Source organism: Antennarius striatus, chromosome 23, assembly GCF_040054535.1.
Source record: "Antennarius striatus isolate MH-2024 chromosome 23, ASM4005453v1, whole genome shotgun sequence".
Classification (NCBI taxonomy): Eukaryota; Metazoa; Chordata; class Actinopteri; order Lophiiformes; family Antennariidae; genus Antennarius; species Antennarius striatus.
In genome coordinates this window covers 1,142,038-1,160,034 of record NC_090798.1, presented here as the reverse complement: position 1 = coordinate 1,160,034, position 17,997 = coordinate 1,142,038, and positions in this window count along the sequence as shown.

Sequence of the window (17,997 nt, the reverse complement as noted above, 5' to 3'; positions counted from 1 at the left end):
TTGTAAACACAATTTCAGCTTTTCTTATTATGGGCGCATCAGACTTAAGGCTCTTAGATGGTCATCAACTGTCTGCCGGCTGTAAGACATCGCAAGACAGGGGACTTTGATAAATAGTTTCTGATTTCCCTTTCAGTTTAAAAAATGTTTGAATTATTTTGCTCTATATCAAGTTGAAATTCACTCAATCGATCGTACATTTTATTCAAAGTACCAGGGAAATTAAATCTAAAAGTACGAAGCCTTTGAAAAGAGCTTCATATCCCATCTGAAGATAACACCTACAGTATTTAGTGATGTGAGAGTGAAAGAGTGATGCTTCTTCAAGGTAAAGAAATAAGAGTCTGAGTGCTGTCTTGTTACTTAACGCATCTTCGGACCGATCCTCGCTATGGGTACCCGAAGGCCACTGGATGTAATTCTTGGAAGCGGCTTAAATCATGTAATATCGTACTTCATATATGTGCCCCGCCAATGACTTATGGGAACAGTCTCGCTTTATGTTGATATGATTTTTTTCCCCCCAGCTTTCCCTGCAGCAGATTCCTCCAGGATCCCTCGAACCGCAGGAAGCACAAGGACGCGTTCCACGTCTATAATTCAGATCGGGGTATTTCTCCAGAGCATTTCAGACACATGTTCATATTGCTTTTTCCAAAGGCCACCACTCATTGGACTGGGGTGCTGTTGCTGTTTGTCTCCAGAGATCCTAATGTCTTATTGCTACAGCTTCAGTCATCGTTAGCATGTATGCTGGATTTATTTTATCCTCACGCTTTTAGCAGTGAGGGGTTTATATGTTTTTCCTCTCATCTATAGCTGGGAACTTTCTAGCTAAACCTAAAGAGGATTTGAAACACTTTTTAAATAATTTTATTTAACACATCAGCATCATGACTGTCCTCAAAGGGCCAGATGTAACTTGTAACTAAATGTAACTCAAAGTAAAATAAATGTAACTACACCTTAATGTTAAATAACCTAAATAATTTATTACTTAATCAAGTTCCAAACATTACAGTTACACAAAAAAAAATCTTGTTTATCTGCTTTCAAATAAATCATTTTAATTTCTTTAGGTTATTAAATTCCATCAATCAAGGATCAAACTATCAAATGAACAAAGAAAAATAACATCAGACACAAGTTAGGACATTAACTTTGTTTAAAATGTTTTTGTTAAAGTTAAAATGGGCTGAATTACTGCATTGTGGGAAATGTAGTTTTGATCAAAGCACGCTTTTGACCTACATTTCCAGATATTAACTTTTTATTCTCTCGCGGGCCACTTAAAATGTCGAGGGCCACATTTGGCCCCCGGGCCTCGAGTTTGACACATGTGGTTTATATATTTAGCTCACTCAGTCCACAAGTATTTCTTATTTGTGTTGAGTTTTATGCTAAGCTACGCTAACTAGCTGTAGCTTCATAGTTGGAACATTAATATGAGTGAAGTAAGGACTTCATCAGTTTTACCAAATAATTCCTTCACCTTTGTAATTCACTAATTAACACATTACGTCTCATTAATGTATTCAATTCAAGGTGGATGTGAGGAAACTTATTTCCAGACACAAAGGGACTCCATACGGCCTCGACCCGGGGTCACATTTCGCATTCACATGGGAATGGAGTCATTGTAGTTCCCCAATGATAAATTAGCATTAACTTCAGTTTTTTTTTCTATCATTATACATCAGGACGTTCGCCGCTGCTACAGGCGTAAGCAGTTATAGAACATTTTGTGAAGGTTACAGTAAAAACATTTAGACAGAAAAAAAAAAATTTAGCAAAGAGGATGGAAATCAGATGAATAATTGTATTCAGTGAAAAGGAATTCATTTGTCAACATTGTTTTTAGCCAAAACAGGCTGTGTCCTCGCTCATCATCGTCGACTGATGAATAAACACTGACCTTCGCCATTTATTGTGCCGGTTTTATTCTGTCTGAACTTGCATGATAATGGACTGAGCGTTTGGAAGTTAATTTTTTACTGGTACACTTGACAGCTTTCGTCTTTTTTGGAGGTTTTTATTAGGTCTAAACACCAGAAGCGAATATTAAAAATCTAATAACCCCGTCGAGGGACTGAGCTTGTGAGAGGAAAAAACAGGCATCTCCAGTCAAACACGGGTCTCGTTTTGTCACCAGTTACATCCCAGCGACGTAAAAAGGCGGAAAAACGACGGCCTTTGCTTCTTTTATGTCTCGCCTCTTCAGGTATTAACAGATATTTCGCGCCGCTGGTTATTTTTCCCGGCGATTTGAATAAAGAAAGAGACAACAGCAGCAACTTTGGATGGCATTATGGGTCTCTGCTGTTTTAAAGCGCAGTTATTCTGTTATGGCGCTACTTTTATTTACCTCTTGGGATCCGGAAATGCATCTTTACTCGTTGGTATAAATACTAATCAAATAATTATGATCCAACTGGGTCCATTTTTATGTTTCTCTTCTTAAGCCCCCATTTTTTTCCCCAAGTAGGCAAGTAATGTGATGCCATATTGGTTCTTCTGATCAAACTACTGATCCCTAAATGGGATGCATGTTTCCGGCGGGTATCAAGGTGTTTGTTTGTGTATATTAGAGAATGCTTGTGTGAGTGTGTGTGTGTGTGTGTGTGTGTGTGTGTGTGTGTGTGTGTGTGTGTGTGTGAGATATATAGAGAGAGAAAGAGATGAGTTGTTTTGCATGTTGGCTGTGCTCGTCAGTAATTGATCGGCCGCATGCATTAGCAGATTGCCTATTGATGAGGGCAGAAGATTTATAACGCTCTGATTGATGGCAGCAATCTAAGAGTATAAATAAATGAATATGCGGCGGCTCGGCTTGCTGATGGCACTAAAGCTTTGATTTGCAAGCTCATCTGCAAACGCAAATGTCACATTAAGTATGCCCTCATCAACAGGCACCACTGTTGGATAATGTATACAGCCCAGTCAGATGTCACGGCGCTGAAAGGACAACACGCCTCGCTGTTATCCAACAATATGAGACTCCTGACAGGCAAAACTGAGGGAAAAACATCTAAAAGGGTTGGATTTGGATTCTTAATTTGATTTAAACCCATAAAAATGTTGTGGGTCTAGTTAAAATTGAGTTTAAATTCATGATCCTGCAGATCTCAACTAGAATTTGGAATTAAAAAAATGACCCCAGTAAATATTTAAATGTTGCCGGAGCCGTTTGAGCGGATCTTTTGCTCTGTTCCATCTCGTCTGGTTAATAATCTCCACACAAGCATCTCTGGATTAGAATGAGGGAAGCGTATTTGTGGGAAGACGAGGTTCTAAGGATGACCGGTACCAGAAGACAAACAACCTTATTTTTCATGAAGCGTTCCCAAACACCCCTAGTGTTGGAAAATTAGCATAAAGTTAATGGAAAAGATGAGGAGAATAATAAGTTATAATACGGGAGGTAGGTGTGGTTGTAAACCGCCACCTTAAGGCTCATTCATTCTCAATTCAAGTAGAACAACAGATGAATTCTGAGCTCGCTTCGTTACCGTGGCGATGGTGATGGGAGGAGCTCCCCTCCCTGGCGCCGCGCCGTCGACCACGTGTACCCCCCCCCATTGGTTTGATAAGACGGAGGTGACGGATGGCTGCGCGAGAGCCGGCGTCGTCCTTTTACTCAGACGACGTTTCCCATTTCGGTTTGGGTTCAAGAAAAACAGATAAAAGTTAAAAGTTATTAGCGTCAGACTTCCTGCGCGATCAAAGCTAGGAACTGAGCAGACGTGGAATCAGAGTGTGATTCTACCACAGCCTGCAGATTTATCAGCGCCATCAGCACAGATATATTATACAGTATGAGAAGGGAAATGACTTCTTTTCCATTCAATTCAAAAACTTTATTAGTCCTTAAGGGGCAACTGAAGGAACAGAGCAGGATCGGTGTGAAAGTGTAAACAGTGTAAACAAACAATAAACATAAATAATAATAATAACAAATATAAAAACAATGTTTATGCTAAATAATAATTCAAAACCTAGTTAGTTTAGAACCTAATTTACTCAAAATCGAAAGATTTAGTTCAGAAACTAGTTAGTTTAAAACCTAGTTAGTTCAAAGTTAGTTAGTAGTAACAGGAAACACACATTTACTCATTTTTGAACTTGTTATAAAGTTATTGAACAGTGAGGATGTTTATTCTCAACGCCGTTTAGATGAAGGTCATGTGGTCGGACCTTGCCTCCAGTGGTCACGTGACTGCAGTAACCCCCCCCCCCCCAGTCTGATAGACTGTCGGAGTGCGGGAGACTCTCTCCAGATGCCCTGTAATTTAACCCCAACAGTTAAATCATTTATGGAGGGGGGGGGTGGTCCTCTGATAGCGATGCTGGTCTGACCTCCACCGCGCCCCCACCGGCTCCCTTCAACCTCTCACCCCCGGGCCCCCCCACCCCCACAGCCACGCTAAAGGAATCTAATCACAGGCATTTGAGATGGGAGAAGCAGATACCAACTTCCTCCTGCAACCAGAATAAAAGTGATACGATTTTCTCCCCCCGGCTGCCCCCCCAGTTTATTATTTATCAAGGACCTTGTTGCCCTTGACGATCTTCCACCCGTCTCCAATTTTCCTTTTTTTGGTTGTGAAGGGATGATCGTTACCTGGGGTTAAGTGATTGCTACGGAATGCGTCCTCTCTCTCCCAAAGGGGGGGGGGGGGGGTAAATAAAAAAGACATTTTCTTGCAGTTTTTTTTTTTTTTTTTCGGAGCAACAGCTTGAGGTGTCACAACTTTGCACGGAAAGCTGCGCCAATTAACAAGTTCCTCACGCGCCCCGCAAAAACAAATGTGCTGCTCACCGGGACGCCAAACGCCGATGATATACGATCACCGTGATCGTTTGGATCGCAAATAAATGCTGGGACGCTCGAATCCTTTTTATTCTCTCTCAGCTCGAGCATCCCAGTATAAAAAAAAAGGAATTTAAATTTCAAATGATGCCGTACGAGTACGAGATAGAAAAGACTGGTTTCTCTCTTTGTGATGTTTCCTAATTACACCCTTGAGAGAGTCGCAGGCAATGAATTAATAAATAACTAAAAGACGATGGAACAAAAAAAAGTGCAGAGAAAATCAAGGTATTTGTGTTTTGCACGGACGGAGAAAGTAGTTAATCTACATGCGGAGTGGGGTTTTTTTTGCACGAGTATCTACGCACCAACATGTGTGCACAACACAATTCTTGGAGGAACCAGGCCTCCCCCCCTGGGATTGGACGGAATAATTTTCTTTTCTTTTTTTTCCATGGCATGTGGTCTGCATGCTGAGCATTCTGTCGAGCTCCTCTTCCTGCTTCCTGTGAAGAAAACAAATGCTCGCGCTGGTTCACCTGCATCCGTAGCGTTTTCCCAGGGCGCACCGGGGCTTAGTAAAGTATAGAGGCGCAACATAAAGCTGTTTGATCAAACTCACGTCGGTCTTGTCTGAACAAGACCTGCCCCGCCTTGGGGCTTTTTTCTTTCCCCCCCCCCCATCAAACCAGGCTGTGGGTGAACCAGGCGTCAACCCTCTGCTGGGAGACTTCAGAGAAATAACGACGCTCATAAATTATTTGGACTCAAATGAGACAAAAAGCTTCGCTTTGTTTGCTCCACTTTTTAATTGCGTCGGTGATAATTATCTGTCCACTTACATGAATCAATTACGGACGTTTAGCATTGTAATCCATTCTATTTTCGCGTCATGCGCCGAGCTATGGGTGATTAATTACGTAATTAAGCAATTAACTTGATGTATGCGCTATCTCCATTTTTTATTTCATGTATTACTTTATTTATATCTGCCTGCTTCATCAATAGGTCAGGATGGCTTGGAGGCTGTTGTCAGGTACAGTAATCCCTCGCTAATCTGCAATTCAAGACGCACAGCTTCACTGAATCGCAGATTTTTAGTCGGTAGTCACGTGATACCGTACATGCATGCTATTGGCTGACAGCATCCGTGTGTGCTGCGTTCCGACTCACGGTTCCTCCTGTGACTTGTCTTTAATACAAAAGTGCTTTAAACAGTCCATCAGAGTGTAAATAGTAAAATACATAATAAAAATAAAATAAATAGTTCATCGCTATATCGCGGGATTACGTTTTTCACAGCTAATCCTGGAATGCATCAACCCAAAGTAACAAGGGATTACTGTAGTTTCAAAAAGATATTTTCAGATCACGGCGGCGCGACGAGGCACCAGGAATTCACGTTTGTGCACTATTCCGTGGTTTTGTTCAGGTGCTTCGCCTTCCAAACACAATGTTATGTAATCACTATTTTTTGCAGCATAAAACACACCTAAAAACCTTTAATTTTCTCAAAAACCACTAGTGCGCCTCATAATCCAGTGCATTTTATAATCCAGTGCGCTTTATATATAGAAAGGTGTTTTAGAATGTTATTCATTGAAGGTGAGCCTTATAATCCAGCACGCTTCATAATCCAATTTGCTTTATAATCCGGGTTCGCTTCATAGAGAGAAGTTTTAGAATATGTTATTCATTGAAGGTGTGCCTTATAGTCCAATGTGCCTTATAATCCAGTGCACTTTATTAATCCAGTGCGCCTTGTAATCCGGTGCACTTTATAGTCCAGTGTGCCTTATGGTCCAGTGCGCCTTATAGCCCGGTGCGCCTTATAGTCCAGTGCACCTTGTAATCTGGTGAATTTAATAATCCAGTGCGTTTTATGATCCAGTGCGGTTTATAATCCAGTGCATTTTATATTTGGAGAATGTTCTGAAATATGTTATTAACAGTGCGTCTTATAGTCCAGTGCGCCTTATAGTGTGGAAAACACTGTACTTATAAATTGAAGAGTGTTTGAATGTGATCACAGATGGTTGATTTTCTCGTGCTACCCACTGTGGCGCCATGGCAACCAATAGACAACCAGTTATGACCGATGGGTAAGATGCGGTCTTTCCCAACGGTGTGACCTCAGTAACTTTTCTTCCCTTGACTTTCTAGGACAACATTTGGCTTAAAAGAACTGAACCCATCATAAGCGAAGCCATTAATTCACCTGCTGCATTAAATGAACCTATTTGGAATGCGTGAGATACCAACTTCCAATTATTCACATGTAATTAACATGCAGCGGCGGACGTCGATAAACATTCCAACAAGCAAGTGACTTTTCGTGGCGGCGGCTCCAACTTCTAATTGCACATTGATTAAAGCGGGTTACCATTAACAGTTAATATGACACGTTTCAGCGCTTTAATGCGGTTTTGGTGAGGAGGAGCAGATGGCCTCAAATTGTCTTTTAATCTCAAAAACAGACGTCTGAATTTAAAAAAAAAAAAAAAAAAGGTACATTCATTGTCTCAGCGGCGTCGGCGGCGTTCCAGCGTGTGTTATACGGATCGATGGGAAAGATGAAGAAAGATGTAATCTTGAGAGCGAGTTGACAGTTCATACACTCGTGTCAGGCACACGGAGTACAGCTATAAAGAGAGAAAAGAATGGAAAGACAAAAGAATAAAGAGAAGGGGGATGGCAAATGGGCACAAGAACGAGAAGATTAAAAAGAGAAAAAAAGAGCGAATCAATGCATGACTGTAATTTTGCTGCGGGCCAAAAATGCACCAGAAAATTACTGCTGCCTGTGTTTCAGAAGCTTTTAGCTTTACTTAGCTTTCAACATCTTTTCCCTTGACTGCCTTCTCAGGTAGTCCGGCTCCTCATTTGAGCTCCAATCTTCTTTAGGTATTGACTCATGCATCCATCCATGCTGAAATCCAGATGATCCCTCGAACCGATCAGGAAGAGGAAGCCGAGCAACAGAAGGGAATGAAGTCTGAAAACCGAGACAGACTAAACCCACAATAAAGCCCGTAAACTGTGCAGTTAAGTCGTTTTTCACGATTCCTCACATTTTGTCCGTCCAGGCGGAGCCAAAACGTCTGGCCCCGGTTGGCATCAAGGCAATACCTGAGGTATTGATCGTGTTACACTTAGAGATATTGATTGGGGTTCAGAGGTCAGAGGTGAGACGGGTCGTTCCCTTGTTTAGCTTTACCATCTAAAAGAATAAAATCTCAGGTGATTCCACTTCCAATACGACAAGACGAGCTAATTTATCGGCTAACAAATGCTAACAAAGATCAAATGTAGTCATTTTTGCAGACTTTTTTTGCCACCTGCTTCTAGTGACACCAGCTAACGCCTGTTGACCCATCTCATTAGCTGCTAACAAGAATACCTACTAACAAGGAGTACTGCACACAGTACTGCGTGGGTTGGCACCACTTATCACCAAACCCAATGAACTGTGAGCGAGATATTCAGGATGATCACTATAAACACACAATCAAGCAATTTTCTGCGTTCTTTCACATTTTTTGCTCACGTTAAATCTGTTTCATTCTTTTCAAACCAATTTGGAAACTTTGATGCATGAAAATAAAAATGGGAAATCTTTAGAGCAGGGGTGTCAAACTCACTCTAGTCTGGGGCCGCGTAGACCTTAATCTGATCTCAAGGGGAACCGACCAAAAAAAACCCCCAAAACATTAAAAATTACATATTTTTTAATGATATTTTTTTCATATATATGATTTTCATATATACTTGGTAGCATATACATATATATATACATACATATATAAATACATATATATACATATATACACACATATATACACACACATATATATACATATATATACATATATACACACACATATACACACATATACATATATACACACATATATACACATATATACATATATACACACATATATATACACACACATATACATATATACACACATATATATACACACATATATATACACACATATACATATATACTCACATACATATATACACACATATATATACATATACACACATATATATACATACATATACACACACACACACACACACACATATATATATATATATATATATATATATATATATACACATATACACACACACACATATATATACACATATACACACACACATATATATATAAATAGAACCGTAGAACCTGCGACCTCTCCCTGAAGGTCCTCCTGAACATGAGGTCATCAGCACTCCAATTTATTCATTGATTAATTCATACGTTTTGGATTTTGATCCAATTGTACTTCCTGTTTCAAATCTATAATGAAATGGAAATAAGAGTGAAAAATCCCTTAACCGCACGTCACCAACGCGTGACGACTGGCAACCTGCGGGGCTTTAACGCGGCGTAATGCATTTTGTCTGAGCACCAAACATGCAGATTTGAACCTGCGTAAATGGACGTAATTAGAGCCGGTGGTTCTTTCGCCCTCACGCGACGTTTAAATCCTATTTTCTGTCATTCAAAGAAATTGGCTAAGCCTGTCGTGTCAGGTCCTCACATCCGCCGAGGTGCCTCCTGAGCCAGCACATCTGACCTTCACCATCGCCGGTTCATTGTTTAATTGAATTAATTCTCCTTGATACCTCTCCCAGCGCTGGAAATTAAAAGATAACTGCACAGAAATGTGGATTTTCATTGGAGTTTCTTTCTCTCTTCGCTGCTGTTTGCACGTCTGGCCTCTTTTATCCGTTCTCTCCTCTCACCCTCTGTGACTGAATATCCATAAAAAAGAAGAAGAAATGCGATGTGACTGGTGGATACCGGACCGAGAGGAATTCATTCGAACTGAAAGGTAAATCACCGGGTCATCGGCGGGAGATGCTAGCCCGTAGCAACGGCTGCTAGAGCCGTTAAATATTGATGAACGCACGTGTAAGTCGATAACACAGACGACCGCAGAGGCTTGTGGGAAACAAAGACACAAACAGAGGCTGATAGAAATCAACACCAGCTCACTTGTGGTGGGATTTTCTACTTTGTTTTACGGGTCTCTAATGTACAGAAACGCTTTTGTGATTTATTCTAATGTGTGTGGCTGTTTATATCCTCAGACAATCAATCGTTTCCTGTGTGTGTGTGTGTGTGTGTGTGTGTGTGTGTGTTTTGTGTTCTTCATTCACAACAAGCAAAGGGCGGCTCATTTTACAAAAATAACATTTCCGCCATTGCACTCCGACACGCCGGCACGCGCTCAACTACCTTTAATCACCTCAGTCTGCAAGAAATTAAACTATTCTCAATTGCCAACATCTACAAATTAAGTAAATTACAAATTCTTCTGTTCTTTTCTGGTATACTGCAACCCCGAGTGCAATAAAGTCAACATCAACAGTCTTATCTGTATCTATAATAGACTAAAACCTAACATTCTTGCAGCAACACTATTTCAGTTTTGGTTTGTTGATTAAAACAAACATGTTCAGACTTTTACAAAATTACAAAAAAAATAATCTTTCTCAAACAGGTAGGATGGGGAAGTTGCAGTCAATGGTTATTTTCCTCTATTCCCAGTACGAACTCCTCCACGACACTTTGGATTTATGCCACCAGTAAAGCTCACATTGTCAATCAAAGTCAGTTAAAGTGTCAGCTGACACTGCTGTCACACTGGATTTCCTCTGTCTTCTGCCTGCTGCCTGCTTAAGCTCTTAAACCTGGACATTAGCATGGTAAAAAACCCCAAACACCCACATCGTAGTTGTTGTCACTTCGTCTACACACAACGTCCGATTTGGACTTTTTTTTGTCGCTGCCCGTTTAACTTTGACTCTGCGCTGTTATTTAAAGACTTCTACACAATCTCACCTCCTGATGATTTCACTCCCATCCTTTCTCATCTGGCGTCAATCCAAAGGCATCAGTTGGAGGAAGGATTATATTGAGAGTTGTTATTAATTGCACCTCCTACTACCTTCATGCACCTCCATACTGGCACCTGCTGAGCGCCTGTCTGAAATCTAGGTTTATAAGAATAAACATCTACGTTCTAAGATTTTGAACACAGTGATGTTTGATTGCTAAGAAATACTCCCCCCTATGTGGGTATATATGCAAATTATGAAACATTAAGATGTTATTTTTAAAAATGTTTAAATGTAAATTTGCTTAGCAGAACTTCCCAGGAACGGCATTGAAAGTTCAAACCCACACAAATCCAGAGGCGTGCACTATATGCACATATAAACAGAAATTTCACTTGTCCTTTCCTTTCAAATCGATACCATGACATTTTGAGAAACACATTTTCTCGTTTTCTTGCAGGGAGTTGGATGAGAAAATCGATGCCATTCTGATGTCTGTCTGTTAAACATGAGGACAAAAAACTTTAGCTTAACGCAAAAACACAAATAGGGTAAACAGCTGTTTGCAACTGTCTCCAAAGGTAACGAAAAAGGTCCGAAAAAAATAAACTGAATAAAGAAGATGAGGATAGGTGTTGAAGGAACCGTCATTTCCTGGGTAGATCCTGGGTTTAGCTACTGTTAGCCTGCAGACACATTAGGTGGAGACGACGGCCGACAAACTTTTTGGAAAAAGGACTGAATTTGCATGATGACACGTGTGAAAAAATAAAAAAAACCAGCTTGTGACAATTAGCAGCTAATTCCGAGACAAATTCAAACCTTTTGGCGGGAAGACATGAGGTTCTCAAATTTTCCCGCCAAATTCGTCAATTTGCTACGAGGAACAACGAGGACGCTAACTGATTAGCATCCTGTGTTCCACTATTCATTGTTTTCATAGTTGCAGCTCAGTGTAAAATAGTAAAAAAGGCATAAAATATAATTAATCATGTCATTTAGACAGATATAGCTATCTGAACCCTGCCTGCGTTAGCCACCAAATGCTAATCGTCAAACCACACCAAGCTTAAACATGCTAACTTAAGCAGACATGGACTTTTATGACCTCCCAACTTTTACAAATTTTCTTTACTGGATTGTACATTTTTGCTCTTCAACTTATTCCCACCAACATCAACTCGAGAAGCGTCGCCGCATAAACATCAATAAGACCAATAACAGACACTCAAATGCAGTTTGATTAATACAGTATAGAGCTGATCTCTGCTCCTGTACGGTAGCGCTCCATCACAGCAAAGCAATATACCAACTTTTATATATTTATTTACAGATCAATCAGTCAAATTTTGACGACGGTGGGTGGAGACGTGTAATTCCAGGTTAATATATCTTGGAGAGGAAATGAAAGGCAAGTCGGGAATAAATAAAATCAAAATGCAATAACCTGACCCTCTAATGGAGCCTGAGAGGGCACCGAAATAAATACAGACATACGTGTGTTTCGACTGACAGCCAGACAAATTAATAACACATGATATAGACACCTCCGGTTAACCCCTCGGATGCCGACGGTTGAAGCTATGTGGAATAAATGGAATCCAGATTAATATATTGTTCCATCAATCCGCTGCATGGGATATTATTACTTTACGGCGTGCATCTCCAGCTTCAGTGGTTTTCTGATCATGGAAAGGATCTTAGAGACAGAGGGGAAAGAATTGATTTTAGAGGCTTCAAATCGATGGCAATTACAGCATTTTTAATGACTCCTCGGAATGTTATTTGTTTGGCTTCATTTTTCTTCGTATTGCGATGCGAACATGAGAAATGACTGACAAAAGAAACAAACCCAGTTTCTTTTTTTTTCATTTTATTGTCTTTGCATGATACAACCTCATTGTGAACAACCACCGCTGTGTGTGTGTGTGTGTGTGTGTGTGTGTGTGTGTGGCACAGCTTGGAAGCGTTGCCCTAACAGATGGAGAGAGAGAGAGTGAAAGAAAGACAGACAGAGAGAGAAGGAGTGAGACAGAGGCCTGCTGGGTTAATTCTCCTCAAACAGATCCTGTTCCTGTTCTGTCAGAAAGCTCTTCGTCTATCCAAACCTCTCTCTCCCTGGACCTCGCACCTGCTCAGAGGCATGGAAATGAGCCTCCACACACACACACACACACACACACACACACACACCTAGGATGACAGCGACAGGTCCGTGAAACGAGAGAAGGAAGGAAAGAAAGGAGAAGGGGGACAGGTGTGGTGGAGATATAACAAGAGAAGGGAGGTGGAGCAGATGCCAGAATCGGCAAGCTGGGAAAAGTTGTGAGAGACTAGTGAGGAGGGAGCGCCGGGGAGATAGGCAGGCTGAGGTGATGAGGGGGTGCTACCGACGCCGGGGGGAGAGGTGGGAAAGGGAGAAAGAGATGAAGAGGAAGCGGAAGATAGACAAGAGGCGATGTCTCGGAGAGCAGGTGTGAAAACCGACCGGAAGACGAGGACAGACGCGGCCAAGAGATTAGGACAGGCTGTTCCGGGTGGGTTTTAATATTTATTCCACATGTGGATTAACGCGAGCAGCTTGTCTTATGCTAACAGGAGGTAACGGCATTTTAATTGGCTGGCAAAAGACTGGATCTACTTAACACCAGGAGGTCTTCGTCGACCTGCCCCCTCCTCCATCAATCCCCCTTCATGCGACGCGACGGCGCCGCCGCTGTCACTCTGATTCCGACAAACGCCCATCGCGTCGGCCTTCACAAAGGTTACAAGGTGTTGATATAAAGATGTGTGAGCGGCATCCGACAGTTCATCTGAAGCGCGGGTGTCAATCCCCCCCCCTGCCCTCCCCCCCCAAAAAAAACAGGCGGTAATGTTCCCGCAGAGAGCATTGTTTCAAGTCTTATCTCCAAAACTTGTTGCCGCCTGTCAAAGGTGTTGCCTCAGAGGAACAAAGGAGTCATATCTTCAGAGGCGGTGACGCCGCGCCGCTCTCATTGATGGATTACACAGCCAGGGGTCCAAAAATGACAACAACGCCTGGCGACGACGCGGCTGCTAAAGAGGAAAAAAACAAGAAGAATCGGGGAGTTGAAACTGAAATTTAGGGCAAAGCGGCGCGTATTTAGACATCAGACATCGAAATGTTTGGTGCCAACACAAACAGGACATGCAATCGAGTATAGAATGCAGGATCGTCTGCGTAGCGCATCGAAGGGAAACGGTTACGTTTAATGGAATGTAATGCTCGCGATGCTGGAGCTAAGTGATCAATCGTATAAAAGCATCGTCAACAAATTTATTTAGACGTAACCCTTAAAAGCTACTGTCGCTGCTCCAGATGGGGGCGCCAACGAGCTTCACCGCCCATCATTTCCATTCGTTCTGCAATAGATTTCTATTCTACACCCTCATAATGAATCACATTGCTAATTTGTTAGCCTTTAAACTTTCATTTAAATTTGATTGCAGGTGTGATTGTGGGAATGTCTGTTTTTTTACCTCTGAAGATCCATTATTTATATCTAAACTATAAAATATATCGATAATCGAACAATCTGATTGAACCCATTAATAAATCAGATTGATTCCATCATTAAATACCTATAATCACTGCATAAAGAGCCTATTTTTGGTCCGTCTAGTAACATAAATGTCTGTCTAACTGAATTTCCCCATGCGCTGTGATTCATCTCAGTCTATTAACTTTTGCAGGAACTAATTTGGAAAATAATGTCTCCATTCTAGGAGGTTGCTGCAAACACAGCAGCGGCATTAAGCCTTCAAAACATAATCACATCAAAGTTACTCCCAAATACAACTCTTGTCATTTTAGTGAACCCTAACACTGTCTAGCGTCTGGAATCACTATGAATAGTCAACAAATGCAAACACGTCCTGATGTCGTACCCGCTGTGCATTGAAAACAAAAGCGTGCAGTCACATACATTTCTGCATATTCTTTCATGTAAAAACAAGCTGTAAGAAAATACAGCTTGACATTTCCCCCCCCACTTAAGTTGCTAGCGCGCCACAGCGGATCTCCTGCAGCTTATTAGCTCCGTGCATGTCGCCGCTTTTCCAGCTGTGACAAGAGAAATTGAATTCAAACGGGAAATTGAGAAGGTATGCACAAACATGCAGTGCCAAGGTGCACCCACGAGGGCCCCGTTGTGACACGGCAGTGCTCTCGAATAAGGAAAAAAAAAACATAATTCATTACGCTAATGCACATTTCACAACGTAAACCACCTGTTAATAAGCCACAATTATTCTATGCACACTTGACACACGACGGGGACTGTCCTCAGGGTGTACTCTGAACAGTTTGCAGCGTAAGACAAAAAAAAGCTTTCATAATGATGTACTGTTAAGGGTTTATACCATCCAGCTAGGAGCTAACGGCTACAAAGTGTTATTAGCAACACCTGAACTCGTTACAACAACCAACATAAAAAAAGGAAGCACAAACTGAGAAATTGAAAAAGTAAAATAAAAAAAAATAAAAAAAACAGGTCAGTGATGTCTAGATGCATTATTGAAGGTGTTAAATTTAAATTCAGAAACAGGGATGCTCCTTTAGCCTCTGAGCATCTGCAGGGACGTCTGCAGGACTTCATGCATGTTTGAGTGACAGCTGAGTTGACGGGGGGGGGGTGGGGGGTTCAGGTGAGATCCATCGCTAATGATTTATATTTCAGACAGTAAATGCAGGTCAGAATAAAAAACCCCCCCCACTATTGTTCATTATCATTTCACATCATCTCTGATTGATGCTGTGTCTCGGTTGTTTTCTTTTAAAGGTGATATATTCCTACTTTTAAGACGGTAAAACCCGACGTTTTCTACTCTCGTATTCAAAATGAGAAAAAGAAAATGTGATCGGTGTCATGGTTACGACATCCTCCCCTCCTGTACCACAGATTAATGAACTTGTCGAGGGTCTGTGATGTTCATTCCTCTTCCTAACCCAATTTCCCCACCCATTAATCTCCATCTTTGTGCTCACGTTGGGCTGGTTCAGGAGTCATCTCTGCTCCTCCGATGGTTTGATAGTCTCACGCTTGTCAATCAGATAGTCAGCAAAGTGTGCATGCATGAGCTGTGACAGATTAAATAGACAGGGGAGGGGGGTTTCTGTGTGCGGATGCTCGTGTTTGTGAGCATCAGGTGGCGGCAGAAGGCGTGAGGAGGGCGGAGCTTAGAGTAACCGTGACAGACGAAGTTGAAGAGTGGAAAGAAGGGAAGGTGTTCCTCTTGGGGACGCGATGCACTTCCTCCGGTGGGTGGAACCGAGGGGGGCATTTAGGTGGAGCTGACAGATGACATTAATTTACCCAGGTACCCTTGCGTGGTGCGGCGTCACACGCTATGCTAACGTTTGACACATTAGCAACAAAGCCGTTTCATAACTTTAATTTTTAACTCGTTGGTTTAACGTCATCCCCTTATGCATGTTTAAAATGGTTCATTATTAAATGGACATTATTTACAAAAAAATGAATTCAATCAACTCAATAGTGATTGCAGAGCGCTGTAATTATTTTAATCAAAATTATTATTTTCATTGTCGTCGTTTTAAAATATTAGCATATGCTACCATAAATATCTATAATTATTGCATTCAGACAACAAAATATTTTTAAACCTACTGGTTGTATTTTCCCGATGCTTGAATTTTCAAAATGTTGTTAGATTAAAATAAGAACCATTACTGATTATTCAATATTTTATGAAAAAAAAAATATGGAGAAGACATATTTAAAATATTTAAAAAGTTAAATGTGCTGTGCATGAACAATCTATCTTGTTGGGCCTTTAATGAAATAAACAGAAAATCAAAATAGATTTAGAAATAATTCACATGCATGAGGCATCACCAAAGGCCTATAGTTGATTTACATCACCAGATTATATCTGTACATTAACATAACATTTTTATTTGTTAAATGATGTATATTTATAAGAACTCCAACAGCAACAATCAGATTGTTAATGTGCACATTGTGTTGTTACTGTCTACAGTGTCCTTGATGCAGCGTTGGTGGCCTATTGACAACAAGAGTATAATATTCTCTTGTCTCAGTTTTATCATCTCTATAATAAATAAAAAAATAAAGATAATTAGCAGCAATTAGATTGCAGAACTGAAAAAAAGAAATAAAAACATCCACAAAATGCCTGCTTTGTTAAATAAACAGTTATTCATATCATTTTGTCATCCTAATCCATGTTTCCATCATTATTATGCACAGATTATAATCCCATATGGAAAATACCACCTCTAAAATCCTGGTTCTTCATCTGAGAGTCTGTCAACTTATTTGCCACCAAATAAAAGTTGCTTCAAACTCAAATGGCCACACGCGAGTGTGAGAAAGCACGTCTGGTCTCTGCTTTCAAGACGACGGTCTGAGCTGAATTGCACACCTCCGTGTCTGAAAGCAGGTAATTTGCATTGGAAAAATGACAGTAACAATGTCGACGAGTGCTCATTAGGAACAAGGTGAATATTGGGCTGTGACACCGCACAGATCTGTACTGTGTAATTTGACACTTGGTGGTGCGCGGGCAGAGCGGTTTGCCTTTTCTTTTGAGCAACGCACGCGTGGAACCAGTCGTCTCGCCGCTGGTTACACCGACAAATCGGATTTTTGAAAAGCAAAAACAAAAAAATACAAACTGACTCACTCAGATGTTTTCTTCCTAATCTTTTTCTTAGATGTTGTTCACATGAACCGCATTCAGGTCGGTGCCCACCCCCTCCCTCAGCCACACCTTGATCTCAGTCACTAATGAGGCCTTTCACCCATTGTGGGTCTTGGAACAAGACCAAAACCATACCGGAATAAACGGCAGCAGAGCAACAGACATTTTCAAAGTAGTGAGAAAAAGCAAATTTTCCATGCATTCTTCTTCCAGTATTGGTCAATCAATCAATCAATCAATAAAGTTGTATTTATAAAGCACTTAATCAGGTCAACAGACATTCCAAAGTGCTTTAACAGGCAGAGACACCCAACAGAACCCCCCAGTGCAAGAATAAGCGACAGCGGCTGAAAAAAACAAACTAAACACCCTCATTGAGGAAGAAAGTCTGGCCAGGACCCAGACTCTGGAGGGCGGTCATCTGCCTTGACTGATTGGGTGGGATTAGAAATAAACTGAACATGAAGACAGGGAAAGACAGAGACTGGCAGATAGACCAGATAGTCTTGGCGACTGGTATAGGTAATATTGGGTAATTGATTATGGGAGCTCTCTGCTGACAGGAAGGAGTATAAAAAGAGAGACTAAGAGGACAAATCTTTGATGCTCTGAGTACA